General features: G+C 49.1%; 1 long non-coding RNA gene across 2 annotated transcripts; it reads left to right on the top strand.

Moving 5' to 3' along the window:
• The first annotated feature begins 159 nt into the window (after positions 1-159).
• Positions 160-21,796, top strand: LOC136790946 (uncharacterized). Of its 2 annotated transcripts, none has more exons than XR_010831889.1 (3): positions 160-560; positions 1,521-1,897; positions 2,016-21,796. It is a non-coding gene; the product is annotated as an uncharacterized lncRNA (long non-coding RNA). The 2 variants fall into 2 exon arrangements; XR_010831888.1 differs by having other exon boundaries at positions 160-1,176.
• The last annotated feature ends 1,317 nt before the right edge of the window (positions 21,797-23,113 follow it).

Raw genomic sequence — 23,113 nt, 5'->3', positions numbered from 1 at the left:
TGATCACAGCGCTGCCATTGTTCAAGTAACCTACAAATGGATTTGCATGGAGGCAGGTTGGGAGGGGCGGAGGGGTGGGATTTATTAGCAGCGGCTGAATTCGTCGGGATTACTACTAGGCTGAGAGCTTCTCAATGGGCATGATCCCTGGGTGAGCGGTGGGGCGGAGGGAGGGCCTGGAAAGCTCCTTTGCTGCCCATGGGTGACGGGGTGGCCGGCGGGGCCGAGCAGGGGAGGCAGGCAGGGTGCAGCCGGCTGCTTCACCCCGACTTAAACCGCAGCCCTGTATGCCGAGCACGCAGCTCCTGGCAGCGCCGCTCATACCAGAGCCTTGACTCAGGGTTATCTGCATGCTGGGTAACGAGCGGCGTCACCAGAGGAATGTGCAGAGAAAGCAGCCATGCTGCTGCAAGCCTCCGCTCGCTCCTCGGGCTGGCCGCCGCCGCAGCGGCCTGCTTCTGCCTCCCGGCCGCCGATGAGCGGCGCGAGGTGGGGGCTTCGCCCTGGGGGCCAGCCCCGAGCCCACGTCGAAACCACAACGGCGTTTTGCCCTTCCATGAGTAAGTGCTTGGTGCTCAAAGCCGGACAGGGCTCTGCTAGCCGTGACTGAGGACTGCAGCGAGGAAAGGGCGACGCCACTCTCCCAGTCGCTGTGTGTTTATCCCTTTCCCAGCCGGGCAAGCTGGAGCGTTTCAGCCGAGTCACCTGTCAGAGCGAGGGCGATGGCGGCCTTTGGTTACTGCCCCAGCTGCCGCTCTGCCTCCCCCCGGGATAAAAGGGACTGCCACTAACAACTGTGCACAGCTGAACCCCAAAGCGCCTGTGCGACACAGGTGTCTGGGACCAGCTTCCAGCGCCACGCCACGTGCCCGCAGCCTGCGTCCTTCCCCCAGACAGCTCCGAGGCTGGAGCCGGTCTTGCTGATGCAACCCCGCGAGGGCCGGGGTGAAGGAGAGTGCAGAGCTGTGTGTCAGAGGTAGGAGCTCCCCTTTGGCGATGATGGAAAGCACAGCGCATTCAAATCAAAGACAGGACGGGGGTTGCTTTGAATCGCTGTGTTCCTGAGCTATCTGAGGCAATCTTCCTCTTCGCTGCACACAGCGAGGTAGCGAGGGAAAAGATCATAGCGCAGCCCAGGTTTTCGTGTGAACATGTCCAGGCTGGCACGCAGCTGGGGTAAGGACAAGGTGCTTCTGTAGGTTTGATTCGTGTCAGAGCTAGGGGCAGAACTAGGGAGGGAGTGGGAAGCCTGAATATCTGGTCTGCTACTGGAAAATATAGGCCACTGAGTAAGATGGGGCAGGCTTGTTTGATCTAGCTTGATATGCTAGGCGTTTGTGCTTAGAGCTCTCTTTCCCAGTGTCTGCTGCTTATTCCTGTTAAAGGCAAAAAAAGGTACAAAACATAAAGGATTAAAACAAGTGAAAGAGCTCTCACCTTCCTGCAGGAGTAAATTTTGGAGTATTTTTTATTACTCGCTCAGCGTTGTTGATATGCTTGGCTCTCTGTTACATGTGAAGATAATCCCGCCATGAAGAACTCAGACTGCAGTGATAAGAGAGGCCAGTTGGTGCATCTCTTTTGTCCCACCTCCTTCAGTGAAAGATTATTCCTTGTATCTTATCAAAAGGAAGCAGCCTTTCATGTGCTGTACCTTGGTAAGTGTCCATACTCAATTTTGGCAAACATTTATTGTGGCTTTGAGTGGTTGCTCTCCCCTCCTCCCCCCTTTGCAGTCAGCTCTTCTCCTGCTCGTCGCTGTGCTCGCTCAGCTGTGCTCATTGCATCACTTGTGCTGGAGGGGAGGCAGCAAGAGGTGGAACCGTCAGGGACAGCAGCAGTCGTGTGATCCCTGGCCATCTAGTCACATCGTCCTAACCAGGACCTGCAACCTAAGGTAGATCCATTACTCAGCATCCTCGATAGGATGCCCAGTGCCTTGTGTGACAGTTAAGTACCAGGAAATGGCACGGAAATGCTCATGCTCTTGTGTACCCGTCTTTTCCTCATGCTAGAAGAGACGCCAGCATTCCTTGAGACCTGCACTGCACATGCTGAGGACAAAGAGCAGCTCCTTCTGGCTTTTTGCATGATTAGTTGCAGCCCTCCGCCCTGATCTTCCTTGTTCCGATGGTTTGATTTTTACAGTAGTGTGCTGTGCATATTTTGCAAGTTACAGCTTGAAACTTCCTCCTAGCAGCAGGCTCTGTCATTTGAAGGAACCCCACCCTGCTCTCCCTTGAAGATGTGCAATCCCAGGCTGTGTCTGAGCATGCCTGGGGAGGCAGGTGCAGCCTGGCTGGATCCTCCACACTGCCTACAAATAAACACTACTTAAACAAATTGGACTAATAACATTCAAGACTCAAGTAATAAGCAGGGCAGTTTCTGCTCTGTAGTCTTTATTCCGTGCTTCTCCCATCCCATCTCCCTCTGCTTTATAATCTAGAATATGTGCCACAATCACATTGCTGTGGCAATTAATTACAGCGCAACTTTATAGCACTGGATAACAATAGCAGTAGATAATACGTAGCACCTTCATTGAAAGCAACAACGCCAGATTAAAGTTGCTTTAAAAAAAAAAGCACGTTTCCTTCCTGCTGTTGCAAATAAAGAGTTACATGAAGTTAAGTATTTATTTTCTAATATTTTAAGGGGGAAAAAAATCTTTCGGCACACAGCCTGTAAATGCACTTGTATAGCTGTCAGGTCCTTCCTCCAGCCCGGAACAGATGACAAATGCTTAAAGGCAGTAAGAGTTCTTCAAACTAGGACCAAATGACAGGAGCAGAGCGGGGCTGTTCCTCTGATCAAAGCAAGCCCTTTGTGCGCAGCTCGGTCCGGCGATGTGGGAACTACGGTGTCACCTGCTCCACAGTTTCCTCCTCAGATGAGCTCTTTGTAGGATCACCCGATTCCTTTCCAGCACCATATTATTTGCTGCAAGCGTTTAAGGATCAGTCGCCAGCAGCGCACACGCAATTGCCCTTAGGGTCTTGTCCAAACGAGTTCTGCAGTTTGGTGGGACCTATCTCATGACCACACAGGATTCTCCGTGATGTTCTTTTCAAGACTGTCAAGTGTGCAGACCGATCCACCAGCGCTTTACGCTTAAGGATGGCTGGGCCTGGGTAGCTATTTCTACTAAGCTTCTTAAGCCTTTCTGGCTGTTGTTCCCTAAGGAAGCCCGGCGGTGTAGTCACCAGACTTCTCTTGATTTTTCATTTGAGCAACGGTGGAGTTCCCATACAATTTGAGACCATTTGGTCTCAATTCAAGCTTTTACCCCTCGGTCTCCACTCAAGACCTTCTCTGGCTGCCTGGTCCAGAGAGCTGCCGTGTTGAACAGAGACCTCCACATGTGGCTCAAATGGCACGTGGCAGAAATATGCTCCAGCGAGCAATCCCTTCACGCGCACGTTTGCGTGCCAGCTGCGTATTACTAGAATTTCCCTGCTCTCTGGAGGACCTTCTGTAAGCTGATGCAGGACTAAAATATTCTTCTAAAGCTTTTTGGCACGCTGCAAGTCTTCCTTGCTTTTTGTAGCAGAATGCTCCAGTCTGTCACATGAATTCATTCCCTCCACCTCTGTTTCCTCCATCACTTTACTTGCAGAAGAGTGCCCGGAATGGCAATCAGTTCCAGCTCTGTAGCAGACCCTGCAGACGTCACTCTGAGGCTACACTTCTCGCCTCTGAACACATGGCTGGTGATGTTCCCTGGCTGTGTGCTTGCTATAAATGAGCACACTCCCCGTGATGCAGTTCAGCCCAGATGCAATGACTGCGCCTCTGGAGCCAGGCTCAGCATGGGCAGGATAAGAGCCAAGCAGCGCTCCGTGCCGCATAGCCCCTCTCGCTGGGGAGCTGCTCTGCAGCTCCTCAGTTTTAATCCTCCACACCAGCAGCACTCGGCACCCAGAGATGCGGTTGGAGGGTGATTTTTAGCTCCATCAGCATGGGGCTAAGCCTGCCCAAAGTGCCTTTTACAGCCCAACAACACTCCCTAGCCCGGGGGTCAGCAAATGCTGCAGGAATCTCTCCTGCTGAGGTGCAAGCTGCAGTTCCTGTTGCTTTTGTTGACTCGGCAGGAGGAGTGCCTGCTCCGCTGCTGTTGTTTTTTTTTCAGCATCAGACAAACAGCATCTCCATCTTTCCCTCACAGTAGAAGAATCCATGGAGATATATCTAACTATTGGCTTTGCCATTATCTTTTATGTAGCTGCTCCAGTTTCCTCTTAGTCCATTTGCCTGTCAACGTGCTTCATGCTTCACAGGCTTCTGGTTTACTTTCCCCAAGGATTATTCTGTCTCAGCATCCCAAATCCATTCAGACAGCAGTTTGTCCTCCTTTGAGCACCTAGCTAGAGGGGGAGAAGCTAGAGGGGCCTGTTTGCTCCAGCAAGGCAAACCATACAAGCTCACCTATTTCATTTGCTGCCACTACTAAGTCCTTCCTGTAATTCCTCTGCCTCCTTCCCTGCTGGGTCCGATAATCTTACATAGCTGGCTTGTTCCACATCCCCCTAAAGAGGTCCTTAAAGAGGCAGGTTACACTTACCGCTTTGTTTACAGATACCTCAAGGAAGATTTGTATATGGCATAAGCACAGGATCTCCTACAAAAACACTTTTTTCCTGTTTGGGAATTTGTGAGGGTAAACTAGATATGTGCAAAGAGCAAACTCCGCAAGGCCCCGAGTCCTCTAAATACCATTGTTTATTTGGAAGCGTGATAGATGTTGGGATTAGAATGAAGTACGCATTACCTGGGACAGAGGAACCACTGTCATTTTTCACCTTCGTAGTTCAAAATATACATCACTTATAGATGTTCTTATATCCTTGGCCTGCGTGGCGTTCCAGTGCCTCTTATGAATTCCTGAGCGTACAAAGGTGGTGCTGACTGGCCGTGGTATTTATTTCCTTAATAAAAGTGAAATTGCTGAGTGTGGGAGGGGGGGATGGCTTCTGTCAGGAAAGATCAAGAAATAGAAATGTGCCTCTTCTGGGACATGCGTCAAGGTGTTCCGGAGTCAGTCTGAAACAGGGGCTGGGGGAAGAACAAGTGCCAGAGGCAAAGGCAAGAAGGAAAACCCGGCGAGCTCTATCCTTCAGCAGGCGGGGATGAAAAGAGAGGGAGAGAGGCAGAGGTTTCTGTTTTTAAATGCCAGGGAGATGCTCAGAAACTGTTGTGACAGGGGTCATTTATAAACCTGGACAGATAAATAAGATTCAGATGGTTGCGTAGTTAGGAGCAGCAGAACTTTACAGAGCAGCAAAGGCACTGCGAGTACAGTACGTGAGACAGCTGGTAGCAGGTCATGTGCTGAAGGGTCCCTCGCAACCTGTCCATCCATGAGTAAGGAATAATGAGAGTTCCTGAAGTCAGAGGCAACAGATAATCAAAGGCAATGCTGTCACTAGGTGACGGCTCTTAAATGTTGAGTTTGGAAATATCTCGATGGTCGTAATTGTTATTTCCTTATCAGTCAAAGATGTGTGACAGAGATTTTAGAAGACAAAGACGTGGTCTTCTCCAAAATGCTCGCAATTTAAATATTAAGGGAGAAGGAACAAAAAGGATGTTGAAAAGTTGGAAAGCGCTGTTCGAGCATGAAAAGAAATCAAAATAGTAGGGACTTGGCACGCTGGTTGGTGATAGGTGAAGGAGCCAGGTAGTAGCAGGTGAAATTTAGGGCACAAGCACTTGCTCAGGTTTTGCCTAGTTGAAATTAAATATACCAAAATGTTTGGGGGAAGACCTGGCTGTCACTGGGTAACTTACGGGAAGCTCACCTCTGTAAAATCGGCACGTTGGATCAGAAAACAACCTCAGGATGTGTAAGGAATGGGAGCACCTTGTGCCACGATATGGAGCTGTGTAACGCTGTGACAGCAACCAAAGGACTGCCCTCATCTGGAAGAGCACGGGTGACCCCATCTTAAAAATGGTAACAAACCGTTTCAAGAGGTTTGGAGGTAAGCCCATGAGAACAGTTAGAGGCATGCAAAGCGTCTCTGCGCCCCGGCAGAAGTGCAGTTACTGTTTATTTATTCTACAGCTAAAGCACCTCAGTATGCATAAGACTTTGTAGACAAATAGGACAGGTCTGTGCCTGAGGAGCTTGCCTTCCCAGCAAGACAGGGCACAGCCAAGGGAGGCCGACCGAAGGCAGTGTGCCGGTGCCTGTGCACTGCAGCAGAGGCAGCGAGGGGGAGGTCAGGGTCAGGGGTGTCACCGGAGCCCTCCCAGGGTGTGCACTCACCTTCCAGTAAGCCAGGCCCCCTCCAGTGCTGGTGTGCCGAGGGAAAGCTTCTCGTTTCATTATCTATGAGGTGTGACGTATCTACTTACAGCTACGCTCCTGCGGGAAATATCCTCCAGACTCCACAGACTGGGTTTCCACCGGCTTCTTTTCCTATGTGTGCAGCTGGTTTTACGAGCAAACTGCGTGTTTGTATGCACAGAAAAGCAGCTGGATTGCACAAACAGCAGCAACAGAAACCTCAATGAATGTTTGAATTCAAAAGCAAATTTGGGGGGCATCTGTGCTGTGGTGCTTTAATACTCATACACTCAAAACGTACTTGTGCAAATGGATTTTAAGATGAATTCTAAGCCTAAAAAAGGTGGAATTGCACATTTTATTGTAAAATTCAGGATTGGTTACCAAGCATGGCACAAACCTGGTATCATTTGATATATGTAATTAGCTAGTACATCAGTAGACCTAGAAATGTTCATCAAATGGACTAGTCGTTTTGGGCCATGAAAAACTTGGTATATCCTAATCCAGTTGCTTATAATTTCAGAACAGAAGAAAATAATATTAATAGAATATGTTTTTGTTGCATATTACTTGCTCGATTCTAGCATTATGTATGCAAATTGGGTAATTTTGTACCTAATTGCCTGATTTGCATGCATAAATGTAGGTTGCACATGTGCAAATGATTTTATTCAAATTTAGTATATGCCTAATATGTAGAGTGGCTGAAAACTCGGCTCTGTGTATGGTTTGAATCACTCCTCATTTTCACTTAAGGAAAAAGCAAAATTTATCACTGGTTTTGGAGGTCAGATGAAATGCGGGTGCGCTTCTGTGGGTGGTTTCGCCGGGGCAGTAACCCTGCGGCTGTGCACTTGTCCCGAGAAATTAGCAGTGGTGTGAATGCCCAGAGAGATCCGTAAATAAGAGGGATCCTGTTGCTTTAAATGCCAGAAGAAAATCGCAGGAAAATGTGACACTCGCCAAGTGGAAAAAGACAGAATCACTCAGAAAGAAATGTAGGTCTCGAAGTCGAAGGTGGTTTAACAGACAATGAAACGTAAGACGAAAAGTGTAAAAATATCTTACTAAAATCCAAGTGCATTAAAAATTCTTTCAGATGATTTCCTGGCTAGGAAAGGAATGGGACTGACAGGTCTTGTGAATGAAGTTATCTAACCTTAGGAGATCATGGGCAAGGGATGTAAAAGCTCCGTTTGTTCTGCCCTGTCATGTGCTTCACCTCCAGGGGAGGAAGACCTGGAAGATCACTGGAAAAAGAAAAGCTCAGGCTCAAGGGCCTGCTTGGTTCTGGGTCTCTGGGAGTTCCCGGCACGGGGATGCGATGCTTTGTCACCGGCGGTTTTGTAACCGTGTGGAAGGACAGGAAGCGTCCAGGAGGAAGTGAGCCGAAATCTCCCAACAGCATTTTTCTCTGCGGTGTCAGCTGCAGCCTAATAAACAGCGGTAGGCTGTTTTCTCCCTATTACTCAGAACTCCTCTGCAAGCTTTATTTGCATACACACGGGTGACAAATCCTTCCAAAATAAGCAGGGAGAAAAATTAGAAGCAATTTGGAGGCAGATCTGGATACACAGTACCAAATTCTCCTTTAGGCATGAAGCACAAGCAGGGTTAAATAGGTATGATGGACGCCCCTGCTACCCTTCCTCTCTGCTGGCAAGACCTGTAAAGTACGTAAAAGGGGTGTAAGGCAGGATTTGGCACAAAATACCTTTGTGTCCACCTAAGGCCAGGTCTGTCACAGCTCTGCTGACATGGGTACTGTGTCAGATCACCTCTGGGCAGCGTAGCCTCACTAGTAAGGAGCCCTAGCATGGATGTGTTTGCAATGGCAAACCTGTGCTTGTCTTGGAATAGATTCTTTCCCTGCAGACAGGGAGACAAGCTGCAGTGAGTGTTACTTTCCATAGGAAGACAGAGCTGCAGCTGGAGGAGGGGAGGTGAGCGGGGCTGCGTGTCACCGCTGCAGCATGTGGACGGAGCCCCTGCTCCGCGTGGGGAGCGTGGGAGAGCCTCAGCTCCTTCTCTCCCCACCCGGGAGCCTGCCCTGCTACCGCAGAAGCTTTGCTGTGCGAGCCCTGCCTGCATCTGCAGTGCTTTACCAGGTTACCTACCCTAGAGCGGTGCTCCCTGATGCAGATTTGACTTTGAGCTGCTTTTTTTTTTTTTTTTTCTTCTCTCCCAGGAGAACAAAACAGTTTTGATGTAAATGAGACTCAAACTCACCTTCTTTTTCCTACTGTTCTATCACTGAGAGAGATAATATGACTTGACTAACACCGTGTCTTGCCTCTTTGTTTGTGTGCTAACCTCATCAGAGCAGCACACGCAGAGCTCTGTACAAAATAAATAAACCAAAACCCTGGGCTCTATTCCCAACTCGCTATCTGAGTGTTTAGCTAAAGCACAACTTCTATTACATTGGAGAGATGCTCTGTTATTTGACTCAATACTGTTATTTCTTCTTATTTTTATTTCATCATAGAGTAAAAAGACACTTCCCATTTTCCAATTTTTCAGTAGGAGTGAAAAACACTGCCTGATAGTTGTGGAGATTGAAGGTTTCTTGTTTTTCACAGAATGTATATAGCTTGGGTAGTATTAACTTCCAATCTCTACAGCTTCCCGTTCCTCCCCAGTTTAGTGCTCAGGATTGATTCCATTCTTGATCTCTTCGCCGAGCCTTTTACTTAGGGTGTTTTCTGCAATTTGGGCAATTACTGCCTGCTGCAATGGAGGCTTTTGTGGTGGGCGGCACTTCTGGGAAAATGAACTGAAACTACAAGCCCATCTCGCCAGCACAGAGCATGCAGAACAGGCAGCGTGCTTCAGCGGCCGTCAGCCCAGAGAGAATTAAGATCTGGGGATGGGGAGAGTGTCTGCATAACACGTACACCGTGACCAGCACCATCGCTCTTCCCAAAGCAGAAACCCCATGAAGGGGAGGACGCCGTAACCACACCATGGCCAAACTGGCGCCAGAATCCCAGCATCTTTGTGTTGTCGCTTTGGAGGCTACTGCAGCTCCTTGACTCAGATCTTTCGTTGTTCCATCCTGCATTTTTGCAGGGGGTACAGTTTTCTCCTGGTTGCCTTTTCTCCTCTTTTTGTAATCCCCGGTTGACAACTGGAGTGGTCTGACATTTCTGTGCAACTGATAAGAGAAACGATTGCCAAAGAGAGAATTCTTTTTGGAGTACATCCCTCCCCTTGGGTTAAATGTAGGTTGCAGCATCCCCGTGTAATGAAAAGATCAGAAAGCATTTACGTGCTGGTATAGTTCATGCTTCGTAATAATTGAGTAAAACATTCACAATTGTGAAAATCATACCTGCAAAGACACGCTTAGTCACTTTCTGGTTAATGAGTCTGTATTTTCAGTCAGCCTCTCCCTTACTGTATTCGGTCCATGCACTGAAATATTTCCCATATAAACCAAATCCTTCAGCCTTTGTATTTTATTGCCTTGTGATTTGCTGTTGGCTACAGCATCCTGGTTTATTATCTTACCATGTGCACTGCGGTACTCGCATTAGTGTTGTACCGTAGGATTGCACAGCGTGCCGGACCGGGGATGTCCAATCCTTTTGATTATAAAAAATGAAAGCTATTCTGGAGAGGTTTTACCGCTGTGTAAAACTAGATCTGTATTGTATTGCTGTCATCAAAGATGCACAATTTAGAACACATTTACAGTTGCCATAAACTCTTTGCTTTGTAACCTGAAATCATCCGTAAAGCTGGGCTGAAAATCGTTAGATTCAGAAAGGTGCTGAAATTCGAGCCGTCCAATAAAGCCTGAGAAACATTTAGCCTTTCTAATTCAAAGGCAATCTCCATATCTTTCCTACATATGCACATGTATGCACATGCATTCCGATCTTGCATATACATTCGCAAGCTCACACGTTCGCAAGCTCGCACACATATTCACAGGCTCTCTCACCCAGGGAACGTGTTCTGTAATATAGATGGTACACGGGGTATTTTTGAAGGCAGAACAAGATGACTGTAAATCGACACTTCCACCCACTAATGAAAAAAAGCCAAGAAAACCTCAGTAGAGAATGAGTTTTATAATTAATGCTGAACAATTTTCATTGACAAAGCAAAAAGAAGCAAGTGGATGGCTGATTTAAATGTTGAATGATTAATGCACGGCGAGGCGGCTGAGGAAAAAGACAAATTCAGGAGCAACTATGGAAATTTATGTATGAGAGAGTCAGCACCATATTCTGATCTCAGTTACACAGTTGTAAATCTGTTATCTTAATGGAAGGATTCAGCTTTTACATTTGCATACCATAAGTGAAAATAGAATTTAACCCAGAATGTGTTTGCAGTCGTGTATTTGCGGGACTGAAAGGGAAGAGATGTGTATGTTTGCACGCGATAAACTGCAAATGCATGAGACTTTTTGTATCTCGCAGGGAGAAACGGGGAGCCAGAATGCATGTGTGAGTGTGTACGTGCGTGCCAGCTGTGGGGCTGTCTGACAGGGAGTGGGAGGGTGAGAACGTGTTTGTTCCTAGACTCCCTGGTCGAGTGAAAATGGCTCCTGGAAATGCCGCTTCAGATTAGAGAGTGACGGCTGGAGAGGTGGAGATTTCATTACCTTCCTCTTTGTGCGATGCTTTGGACTTGGTAATGTAAAAGCAGAGCTATAAATAATCCAGTCACAGCTGTGGTGTCCTCGAGATTTATAGTGCCCGCTAATGCCAGAATCTTTGGGGTGTTTCACTACGTACAGCAAAATGAGGAATAATCGCCCCTCAAACAACCGGGCAGCACGGACCCCACCTGTCATTTCTCACGTGCCAGGCGAGGAGAAATTCTCCGTCCTCCCAGGCACCCATGTTTGTTCCTACGTTTGTGTGCAATGCCCATCGTCACGTATGGTGCTGGCTCTCCCCTTTGCCTTGAGGGCTGAGGCTGATCCCCACCACCCTCATTGCCTGTGCTGGAGAGGAGGGTGTGGAGGTCACAAGCAGCAGTCTGCCGTGTGCAGGCTTTTGAGAAGCAGGCACTGTATTTTTAGCTGCTCCAGATTCTCTCATGGCTGGGATATGATGCTGAGGAGTTTATTGCCGTAAGGATGTGCCTAGAATACCAGGCAGCCTCAGAAATTTACTGTGCCGCAGAGCCCTGACTCAGTGCCGCGCTGTGACTTTCCTGTGTTGCTTCCACGCTAGAAAGGGAGAAAAAATGGTTCCTTGTGTTCCCGGCTGCTGCTGGCGCTGGAGGGACAGCTGCTGTGATTTACTGAGAAGCCCTGTTGTGGGGAAGGACAGAGGCTCGAGCTCTGGCCAAACGGAGGCCTGACCAGTGAAGCTGCCCTCAGATTTCTTCTCAAATATTGCTCTACATTTTTGTCTAAACAGCAGGACAAAACACGTGCTGCGCTTCCTTAGTGCATTTCCCAAGCACGTCTGCAGTGCCCCTCCAAGTTGAATTTTTGCAGCTATGCACACCAAGCACTTCCAAACCTCCAGGGACGTGTCACGGGGAGCTCCTCTGAGTGGCCTTTCAGGGCAGGTGAGTGACGAGTGCCCACCGAGCACTGCCAGGAGGAGGTGGGCAGCCAGTATCCGAAGCAAGAGGGACAGGAGCTGGCTCACTACACTCCCTGCAGCGAATCCCCCAGGAAATGAAATGGAATTTGGGGTTCTTCTGCCCCATGGTGCAGGTGCACCCGCAGGCTGGTTTCTACCCAAAACCCCGCTTGAATTGTGCGAGCCAGTATAATTGCAAAGTAAATTCCTCTGTGTAAAAGCTGCAGGTGACTTCCTGGCAATTTAAATCCCGTGGAGGGTAGCTTGCCCCTTACGAGTCAAGTGAAACAGCAGAAGTGCTAGCTGAGGAGAGGCGATTTGTAGCCTAAGATTTTTTAGGAACGAGTGCGAGGCAAACTGTAGGGACCTGGTAGGACACTGACTGGCTGCTGGAGAAGCACTGAAGACGCCGTGTGTTCTCCTGGGCTTTGGCTGTAGCAGACTCCTCAAGGAATGGGCTTTCCTCCATCATTGCCTAGAGGAGGCTGTAAATAAGTCGCTGAACCCCGTCAGCTCCTGCCCGAGTCCAAAGGCTCATCGAGGCTCCCTGCTGCCCCCTTGTTGCTGGAAGTAACAGTGGAAATAGCACGGGCTACTATTTTCTCACTGGGATGTGAGCTTGACTAATGTCCTCACATTTGGGGGAAAGTCGTAGACCTCGCACAGGAATGTCTGCCTCATTGCTGTGGTATCCGGAATAATAAATACAGCAATCACAGCTGCAATGCCGAGCATTTGCCTGAACTGCTGCGTTCTGGGAAGCACGCACGTGAACGAGGGGCAAGTTCTGGGGAGGGAGGTTTGCAGGCAGAGGCAGGATCTGCTCTCGACTTTTAATTCTTGCACAATACAGATGAGCTTTCAGACGTACGTACACATTCTCCCTTCAGAAGCTCACTTTCCTTGCGTGATTAGGTCACCACAGCTACAAAAACGCACTGCTCTGAGCAATGCTAGAGAAGAAGGCTGCAACAGCAAAAGTATTTCCTTTCCAAAGTGGCCCTGCATAACACACACAGCATGGAGCAGCCCCGTGTGGGTACAGGATATGCCACATTTTAATTTTGTGTTATTCATTCTAAGCTTTTCTTGGATCAGCAGCGCTCAAAAGCGGCTGCCATCCATGTCGCATAGAGGAAATCTATTTGAAGTTATGAGAGTGGATCGCAGCTCAGTTCCTGCTTGGTTTGTTGGTTGGTTTCTCTTCTGAAAAAAAATAATCAAATCAGATTTTAAATTCCTCCTCGTTTGCAAAGGCCAGCAACTATGAATGGGATACAGAGAATGAACTCTACTCTGTCCAGCCATGAATGGTAGCCAGGTCAGGACTGAGCCGCATTGGCAGGAGGCAGTGATGTGGGAAGCGTGCCCTGCCATTATCTATTCTGTAGACAAGCAGCAGATTTAATTCTCTGAGGATCTCAAGCCTATAATAACATCTCAATGGGAATACAAAATCCTGACCCAGAAGGCAGTGGCATGTTCTACTCGTGCTCGGTAGTCGTGACTGTGAGCGCGGCTGTGCACCGAGGGAGCCGGGCGGCAGCTCTGCGGCGCCCCGCTGGCAGAGGACACCCACCCGCCATGTTCTGCTCAGCCCCCGGGCGGCACGGCACGCACTTGTACTGCTGGTGGAAAACAGAAGGAAAAGGCTGAGCGCCTCTAGCACATGTAATCTGCAGGAAGAAACACACATTTGCGTGTCTGTTTTAAGCAAGAGGTCCTTGCTGCTAGGAGAACAGCGGTGTGCCTGCTTTCTCCCTCTTCCTGCTGCTCCCTAGGCCCACGTCCACAGGCAAGCACTGAAAACCCGCAGTTTTTCCTGAGCTGGCATCGCTGGGTGACCTCATGCACCTACTTGTCACCTCAGCAGTTCCAGCTTCAGTGTTCCTCCTTAGATTCATTATGAAAATATTTAACATGGGAAGAAAGGAAGGCGCCCTGCGGCCTGCAAGGCCCCTCCTGCTGCGCTCCCCACAGCCAGGCCAACGCAAACAGAGCCCAGCGCACCTCCCGATGTGGCGAGGACACCGAGGGTGCGAGGGTGAGCTCAGGGCACTGCTGCCTCTTGGAAACGCGAGAAAAGGCTCACAAAGTGACAAAACCCGACCGTGGTGACCTTCTGCATCTGAGGATGTTTAGAAGGATCTTTGCAAGGTGATTCACTTACAATAATAATCTTGATTTCTCACAAACCAGGGCTTTTAGAGGATTGTGGAATGCTGAGGTGAAAATCTGCTTTCTGTCTAGTTTTTGGTTTTGTTCCGCTTTGTTTTTTAATTCTGCAAATCTCTTCTATTCGCACATGCACAAGGTTGTCACTGGAAAAGCTGTTGGGGTCTCCTGAACCTTTCAGCACCGACGCTGCATGTGCCTATATATATAAAGGAAAACGAAATCAAAGCTTTCATCTGAAGGGCGCTTTCCTCGCAGCAGCGAGGCAGGGAACTGCTCAAACCTACCAACACAAAATGCGAGACATACGCTGCCTCCTCCACGCCAGCTCCCGACCTCGCTGGTGAGCGCTCTGAGCTGAGCCGGCTGCGCGCAGCCCCCGCTCCGGCTGCTCCGGCGTCCATCTTGGTGCCTGCGGGATGCAGCTTCGCTCCCGTCCCTCTGTCCGCCGGAGCGCCAGCACCAGATATCCCCCTGCCTGCAGCCCCCCCCAGGGATGCTGACATCTCGTGTTTTACACCCGCTTCTCACTGCTCAGCCAGAAAGCCAGGAGAGGGATTTAAACAGCATGAGGGGGCCTGGAGCCGGGGAGCTGCGGCGGCGCCTTCACGTGCTGCCTGAGGAAAGCTACATTTGGGAAGTGGGGTTTCTCCTTTCCATATCGCCAGGCCAAGGTGGGCAGCACCGTCTCCCTGTGCCTGTGCAAAGCAAAGCACCCCGGTACCGTGTGTCTTCCAGCTGTTCTTCCCCGACTCCCCGGCAAAGGGAAAAACGCAGCAAGTGCTGCAGCAGGGGCTGCTTCGGGCCGCTGGTGCTCAGCCCTTGCACAAAATGGGGCTGGGAGGGATGGTGGAGGAGGGGCTGCGAAGCGTGCTGCTGACCTGCTGAATTATGACTTTAATGCAGTCGCTTTAATAACTTGCTGTAGCTCCAACCACCAGATGCAATTTATGGCAAAGCAGGCGCCCAAGCATTTTTCTTTCTATGAAGACTAAGCAGATCTCTGATTACCACCCCCTCCCCCCAGCCCATTACCTTCCCCCGCTTGCTCTGCTAATGGAAAAATGTTATGTGTCTGTGTGCTTTTTCCCCAAGCCCTGTTTTCAGGAAATGGTGGAGAATGAGAAACTAACACACGCGCACACACGCGTTTGAACGAAAGATGGCTTTTATTCTCCCTTCTTCAACCACACAAAATTCCTCCTGCTAGCACAATAGCTTCTTCTCTTCCTAAAACTGTACAATCTCAGCCAGAAGCAAGGCAAAATCCATGATTTATTTGCAGGGAAAAAGAAAGGCATTCCCCCCCCTCCCTCCTTCCATCTGACCAAAATCATCTGAAGTCTGACTGTTTTCACTGCACAATGCAAAGCCCACTGCTGCTCGGAAGTCTCCCTACTGTAACAAAGGCTTTAATACAACCTCTGAACAAACAGACAAAAAAGCCGAACCTGGTAATGATGGATGGACAAACTGAATTGAGGTTTTAATTTTTTATTTGATGCTTGTATACAATAGTGATGGGTGCATTAAAAAAACAATCTATAGATAGGCAGACAGATACCCCGCTAGTGCTCCTATTTTAAAGACCCATTCATTTTGCGTCTAAAGGATGAATTCTTCCTCCCACTCTCCTCCTCTCGCTCCTTTTCTGTGATTTGCGTGATCATTTGCTACATATATTATGAATTACTGTTTATCTTAGTCCGGGGCTTCAAAGCCATTTCCCAAATAAATTTCACTGGATCAATAAACTCAGATTCTGTTTTCTTTTCTAAATTGAGGGGAAGGGAAATAATAAGAAAAAGTAAATGTTTTCTTTTTACCCAAACGGAACAAAATTCCGAGTTAAACAGATGTGCCATTTCTGAATTCTGACGGTTCACACAGAAGCCCTGTGATTCAACTGTTTTGTATCTTATTTTTGCTTTCCCTTTCTGAAAAAGTGCACATTTGGAACCCTGAAAAATGGCGTGTACTGCTCTGAACCCATTGAAAGGGTGCCCATACAAGGCGTCACAGATTCCTCCTTTGTGACTGTTAAATATTTATCAGCAAGGCAAATTCCTCCTGGGTTACAGCAAGTACAGTTTGCAGTGACCTGCCTCTGTACTTTCAAAAATAAGTAGCAGACTCCTTCAAAATGTTCAGCATCACGTTCAGCTGGAAGCGTGTTTTCCTCCCAAGCTGTGAGATAGCTAGATTAATATGTAGCAACACTGCGAATTTCTTAGAGAAGAAGTAGCAGCATATGGGAGCATTCAAGATCCAGAAAGACGGATGTAATTGGACATTTCCATGTGAATTCAATCCTATGTGTTTGTCTTGCTGTGTTTACAGTGAACTGTCCTCAGCCCGTACCAGGATCACGTTACTGGCCTCAGGACTGCAAGATGCACCTGCATGCACACACTGAGCCGGCCAGGTAGCTCTTTTAGGTGTGATAAATTGTCTTTGAGCAATTGAATTTACCTGTACTGACTACAGAGGGAGCCGAGGCCAGATTCCTGACTTTCAGAGGGTTAGAGTTAGGTGAAATGAATCTTTGCTCAAGCATTCAACCACAGCTCCTTGGCTTGTGCCGTTAGCTTCCTGAATTCCCAGATGATCTCCCCGCACCGTTTAGCCAGGCCTGGAACTGCTTATTTTCTCAGAACCGATGGGACGAGACGCAGCGAGTTCAGCAAAGCCGTCGGCATTTCAGAATTATACACGGACACGTGTATGCACTGCCTTGTTTTTCAACCGACACCGTGAACATACCTCATACTTAAAGCACCCTGCTCTAGTCATGACCATTAAGAAAAATCCGATTTGAAAGTTTCATGACAAACATCCTCGCGGCGATCCATACGGACGGGCCGCGGGGAGGCGGGGCAGTGCCGGGGCGAGGAGGGCGGCTGCAGGCCCCGGGTGGCTGCAGGCCCTGGGCAACATGGCCGCGGGCTGCGGCCCTGCCCGGCCTGTGGCAGGCCTGGGGCTGGGGACCCGGCCGTGGAATGGGGACAGGCCGTTAATGGCGGCAGCGGGGGGACACAGGTATGCTTCGTGCTAGTACGGCTCATTCCGAAGGCTCCTCTGATCCTGCACTGTTTTTCTGTTTTGAACCGGTCCTTTGATTAAAAACGCCTTGCTTCCAGCTCGCGTTGCCTTTTAAATGGCTCTGCAAAGCCCTCTCGCGGTTCCCAGCTCACATCAGAAGCGGGAGCTGGAAGTGTTTCACTGCAGAATAAACATATGGGCTGTAAATCCTGTGATTCAGAAGATTCGCCTGCAATATTCCTCTCTGCTGTTGCCATAGGTAACCGGGCTCTGCAAAACACCATTTACCCTGGAATGCAGGGAGACATGGAGCTCAGCAAGGGCACTCCGGTTAACCCTTTCCTAGCAAAAAAAACCCATCTGCTGATTCCAGACCACACTGTTCCTTGCTCTCAGGCATGTATATTTGCACACAAATAAACCCACAACCGTACAAATTAAGGCAGACTTCCTAAAGGTTCTCATAAGCCCCAGGCACATGCACACCCACCCCGTGAGAGCAGTGGGTTTCCTTTCATACCCCCAGAGCTGGGGAGACAGCAAACACATCAGGGTGCTGTTTTAGCGGCTGCTGACTCAGTGGGGCTGTGGGCTCCCTGCCCTCTGCCCTGAGCTCCAGGGAATGGGTTAAGCTCCTCTGCTGGAAGCGGATAAAGGAAGGAACTGAATCCGGCTGGCCTGCTCTGGACTCCAAAACTAAGGTTTGTGGAGCAGTATTTGTCAAATTACTTTTTGTTAATAAGACAGGAGCTTACAGAGGAAGGCTTTTGATTTCCCAGTCACCACAGAGCTTTTTTTTTAATTTTGTAGCTGACAGGGGATGCTTAAGGTTTACACAGATTTACCACATAATGGAGCCCTATCAAGTCATACACTGAATGTAAGACTAACACTGCTGTTTCCTGTCCCACTGTTTTGCAGCCAAGGCACTCTTAACATCTCCTAATGGCCTGTCTTCTGCTCCATCACCTGAGGCGCTGGGTGCAGACCATCAGTAGTTACCTTCATGGGCTGCACCCCATGCAGGGTGTGGAGGGTGGCCATGGAGCTGTGCTTCAGCCAGAGGACGTGCAGGCTGGCGGGGCCTCGTGCTCAAAGCAGCCTTTCTCAGGCAGAGCCCTGGTCCCAGCTTGAGTCCCTCCTATGTTATGGACCCAGTCACCCTCAGAGAAGATGTCTGGACGTACCTCTGTTATTTCATCGAACCACAGCCATGATCAATGCACATATATCACCTGTGTGGAAATACCCGTACAAGCATCTGACATGTACAACTGTGTCACCAAACTGGGTGTTACACAACACTCTGGATTCATTCATTGGATACAGTCATATAAATGTCACTCTCCAACAAATTAAACAGAGGGGAACAGAGTTCAAGATGAGCTAAATTTGCATTTGCTGCAGCTTAGGAAAATAGCAGGAATTGGCTCCCAATTTACTTTTGTGTTCCTCTGATTCTGACCCACCTGTGGGCTGATGTGGACCCCAGCAGAACTGAAGGAGCCAAAGCGATGTACCGCACCTGAACAGCGTTTGTTCCTGCTGTCCCAGCAGCAGCATGGGCTCGGCCTTTGCCCTTCTTCCCACGTGGAGCAGAGGAAGATGCCTGTGTGAGGAATATACTCACAGCCCTGAGTTCGGGCGGTGGCTAATTTATACTGAGAGGAGCTGCAAGTGAGACTGAGGATCTGTCTCTTCTCCCATGTTCAGGATTTCTTATGAAAGGAAATCTTTCTTATAATTCTTATATTTCTTCTTTCTTCTTTAGGTTTTCTTATAAAAATCGTAAAGATGTATTTCAAACCACTGTTCTCTTTCTCTTCATACTCCCCTCTGCAGTTCAATGCATGCACACATACACACCACCAAATTATCAATTCTTTTATAACATAGTATTGCCTTAGGGTCATCTATAGATAGAGAAAATGCCGAGTTCCTGCCCCAAAGGGTTAACCACTGTGTTAGTTACTTTTACATCAAAGGTAAGATGGGAATGCAGAAAAGTCAGGAAATGTGGATAAGGCTGAAATTACGTTCATAAAAGATCTTGCAGTGGTTGGGAATCGCAGCCCATGCATGGACAAGCCTGTATTGAGACTGCTGTAATCCCTTAGTGAAACGGGGGAGTGAAGGAGAGGTCAGTGCTCTTTGTGGGATTCTCTGGCATTACTGGGGCAAGGCGAGTTAGTCCCTCTCTGTTATTTGAACAGTGAACAAGTATTTTTTTAGGACCTTTTATAAGATGCCAGAGTAAAAAGGAATAGGCAAGAGAAAATGATCCCAGACCATCAGGGGATTGCTGACTGTGGAAAAGTGTAAATACAGATTCAAATTGTTTTCCTGCAAAATCCTTTTTTTTTTTTTTTTTTCGTGGCTTGTTTCCATGCCACCACAGAGAAGAATGGCAAAGGAAAGGGCTGATGTACACGCAAAAGAGGCTTTTAAAGATTCCCAAGACTTATTCAATGGGTGCTGCCCGTTCAAATCCTCCCAGTCGCTGTTACGCCGGTCTGGCTTGTGCAGATAAACCGTCACGGAGCCCGAAAGCCACGGAGCAATGCGCGGAAGCGCAGCGACATTTATACCTGCTCTGACCTTTCCGGATTTGTAGTGGATGGCAGATGAAGGCTGACTTGTGCTCTGCCCCCTGCTCCCTTGGCACGGCCCAAGCCGTGGAGCCCCGGCCGCGGGTGCTGCGTGATGGGGCAGCCGAGCAGGGCAGCACCCGGAGGTGGGAGCGCTGGGAAGGCAGAGCCTGGAGCCTTCCTTTTCTCAAGGCTACACAGCTGCCTTGAGACAAGGGTATTTAAATGTCAGGTTTTAGACAGTTCCTACATTTACTCAGGTTTGAATGTTTATAGCAGGAGGTCTGTGTCCTTGCGCACTCCTATCTGCGTATTTGCATGATAAATGCCAAGGCTTTCTTCTGGGGCTTGTGTTTTTCCACAGTTGAGGTGACACACTCCCACCACGGTTAACCTTCTCCTGCCAGAGCTGATACAATTTTATTTCTTTTGGAAAGGAAATATCAGCGCCTGAGCAGGCCCAAAGCGATTTTCTTTGAAGGCTGCGTTGGCTGGGGCTGCGGGAAGAGCGACAAAGGGGACATTGTGGAGACGGGCTCGCCCGGAGCCGAGGCAGGAAGGGGTTACTGCTCGCAGCTTTCCGCCCCAGCTCCGGGCCAGACCCGGGAGAGACGGAGCTGTGATGTCAGCCTCAGCGCTGCCTCCATCCCCAGCATTCCCATCTGCCACAACAAGGGCATTCGTGCTCCGATTTCCTGACCCCTCCGGATTAAAACATGTGGAGTTAAATATACATCCAGCGCGATGCTCGCGCGCTCGCCCTGCACCAGAAATAGACTTATGGGAACCCGTCTGCAGCTTTTGCCACCCGACACGCGGGATCTGTGTCAGCGTTGTCACTGAGAGAAACACATGTTGGGAGAACGCACGGGCGTGTACGCAGAGCCAAAATCCAGCTCGCCTTTGTGCACCGCCGGCCGTACGTGATCAGCGGAGAGGCTGGGGGAAGGGGAGCTGGAACAGAGAATGCACATTAGGCGGAGGGAGTGATTGCAGCCTTTTAGCTACACAAAACTTGCTGAGTTTTCAGCGCCGTGTGAGAAGTTCCCACAGTGGGGCCGGGGCCGGCATCGGCGCTGGGAGGATGGGCTGGTAGCGGGAGCACCCATCGCAGGAGGATTTTGCTGCTGCCTTTATTCACGGTGCTGGCGGGGGGGCCGCAGCACGCACATGTGTGTCGTGGTGGGGTTTTTTCACCCCTGTGTGCGCTGCCTGTGACTATCCGCCCACATGGATCTGTGTCTCCATATTAATCTGTCACCCCGTGTCTGCATTGCTCAGTCTTTTTCCCTTTTAAGTGCATGGGTTGCATTTCTTTCTGTGCCCAGATGGATTTGCTTTTACTGTACACTGAGGGGAAAAGAAACGTGAGGATAGCAGACATTTCAATTATGTCTTGCTCGAAAAGGGGCTTCACAATTTGGAAATATGAACGAAGGAGAAGAAAATGAGAATACTTCTCGTTCTTCCTCTCTTTTGTCTGCAGTCTTCCCCGTCTTCTCTCCCAGTCTTTTCTTTTTACTACCTCTTCCCCCATCAGACTGTAAATTCTTGCTCAAATAAAAATGTTTCAAATGTGATCTATTCTGCCCATACATGGATTCAGGCTCCTTTTCACAGACTGTTTCCTGCACACTCTTCTCATTCCTTTCTTCCCTTCTCTTAGGTCATAGTGGACCTCGACATTGCAGATGTTGAGCTGTGGGCTGTTTGGTTTTGTGTCTCCCCCCTTCGTTGGGCCCCTGCCTATAGTGCTCAAAATCTTAGAGAGCAAAACACAGGGAAGCAGAACAAAAAGAAGCCCCCCAAAATCTGTAGTTCCCCAGTGGCTCACAAGGGTCTTGGAGGAAGGTTTAACCAGGAAAATCCTAATCGGGCGCTTGGAGAGGTGAGGCCAAATGGTTAATGTAGGATAAAAACTGCAAACCTCTTAATTCTCTTAGTGTTTGGCTTAACCTTGCCTTGACTCTGAAGAGATGGCAGTAAGTAAGGATGAGCTTGTATTAGAAATAGGATTCGCTCTGCCCAGCCCTTGCTGTGCCAGTTCCAGTACAACAGGGCATGGGTAGTACAAACCTCTGCTATCTGCTGCTTTGGGGCCACCTCACTTCCCAGTTAGTATAATCAAGGCCCAGACCCTGGCATCTTTCCCCAAATTTCCTTTTTTTTTTTTTTTTTCCTTTTTTATTTTCATTTTTCTGCTAAGATGACTTTCTGCCTGCCCTGATACGCAGCCGTTCAGCCCCTGTGAGACAGGGAATACCGAAAAACAGTCGGGAGAAGCGGAGCCAGCCTGTAGCGAGGCTCGTGTGTGTGTCGCCGGTGGCACAATAAGGAAGCTGCCTCCCGTGTCAGCCACCTTGCGTGAAGCTTACAGGCAAGCTGCAGTGGTAATGTGCGTAATGTCTGTCATCCAGATATTTCAGAGCATATCACAAGCTGTAATTAAGTCATTAAACAAAAGAACTTCAAAGGAGTCTGTCTGTGCAGACGGAGGATGTACATGCAAGAAATCCCCAGTTCTTTTCCACCTTGGTACCTGATTTGCCCCTGGTATCTCTGCTTTAAACCAGTTGCTTCCCACTGTTCTTTAATTTCCCCATCAGCAACACCAGGGGTTAATAATACTTAAGTGCCTCTCACCGAGTTGTTTTGAAGGAAATGGGGACTTTATTGAAGGAGTCTCTCTGCGAAGACTCATCGGGTAGGAACTTGCCTGCCTGTCTGAGGATCTTCAGGAGCAAAGGGGAGGAAGTGTGTGCAGCGTGAGATCAGCACCGGGCTCCTCAGACCCATAAAGCCTGAGGGTCTGTAAGCACCTGGGGAAATACAATGGTAAAGACAAGAGCCCTGCAAAGTTTCTGTGGACACTAAACCAGGCTGCTGAACCTAGGAAGCGTGTTAGGCGTGTGTTTTGGGGCTGGGACACACACATCATGCTGATGATCCGTTCTTGGTGCCTAATGAGTCTGTTCTTGTCCTGACTTCATGCAAAAAGGCAACGAAATAAATGAGAGCAGAGTCTCTCCCATCTCTTGCAGTGAACACCCGACTAGGCACCAGAAATGTGGAGAATGTGTCCCAGGTTCTGCTGCTTTGGTTAGGAACATTATTTGGGTGAGGAGCTTTCCTTTTTCAAAAGAAATCAAGCAGATTCCCTGTGCTTATGGCCACACGCAGACCTAACGTGGCTCCCTTACCCCAGACGCAAGCGGCCTCGTGAAAAGTGCCCAGCACCCCGGCTGGGAGAGGGGCAGAGGAAGAGGGGAAGCTGCAAGTCACATCCTCCTGACCGCCTTCCCCTTGCGGTGCATGGGGTCACGCCGCCCGCAGGAGCCGTTTGGGGAGCATCATGAACGTCTCGAGCAAGTGCGAGTTGTCGTTTACGGCAAAGATAAACAAGGGTGGCAGCTGAAGCAGAGCTGCTGAGGTGTTCGGTGTGCTTCAGTGCCAGGCAG

Source organism: Anser cygnoides, chromosome 5 (assembly GCF_040182565.1).
Source record: "Anser cygnoides isolate HZ-2024a breed goose chromosome 5, Taihu_goose_T2T_genome, whole genome shotgun sequence".
Classification (NCBI taxonomy): Eukaryota; Metazoa; Chordata; class Aves; order Anseriformes; family Anatidae; genus Anser; species Anser cygnoides.
This window is presented reverse-complemented; position numbering and strand designations above follow the sequence as displayed.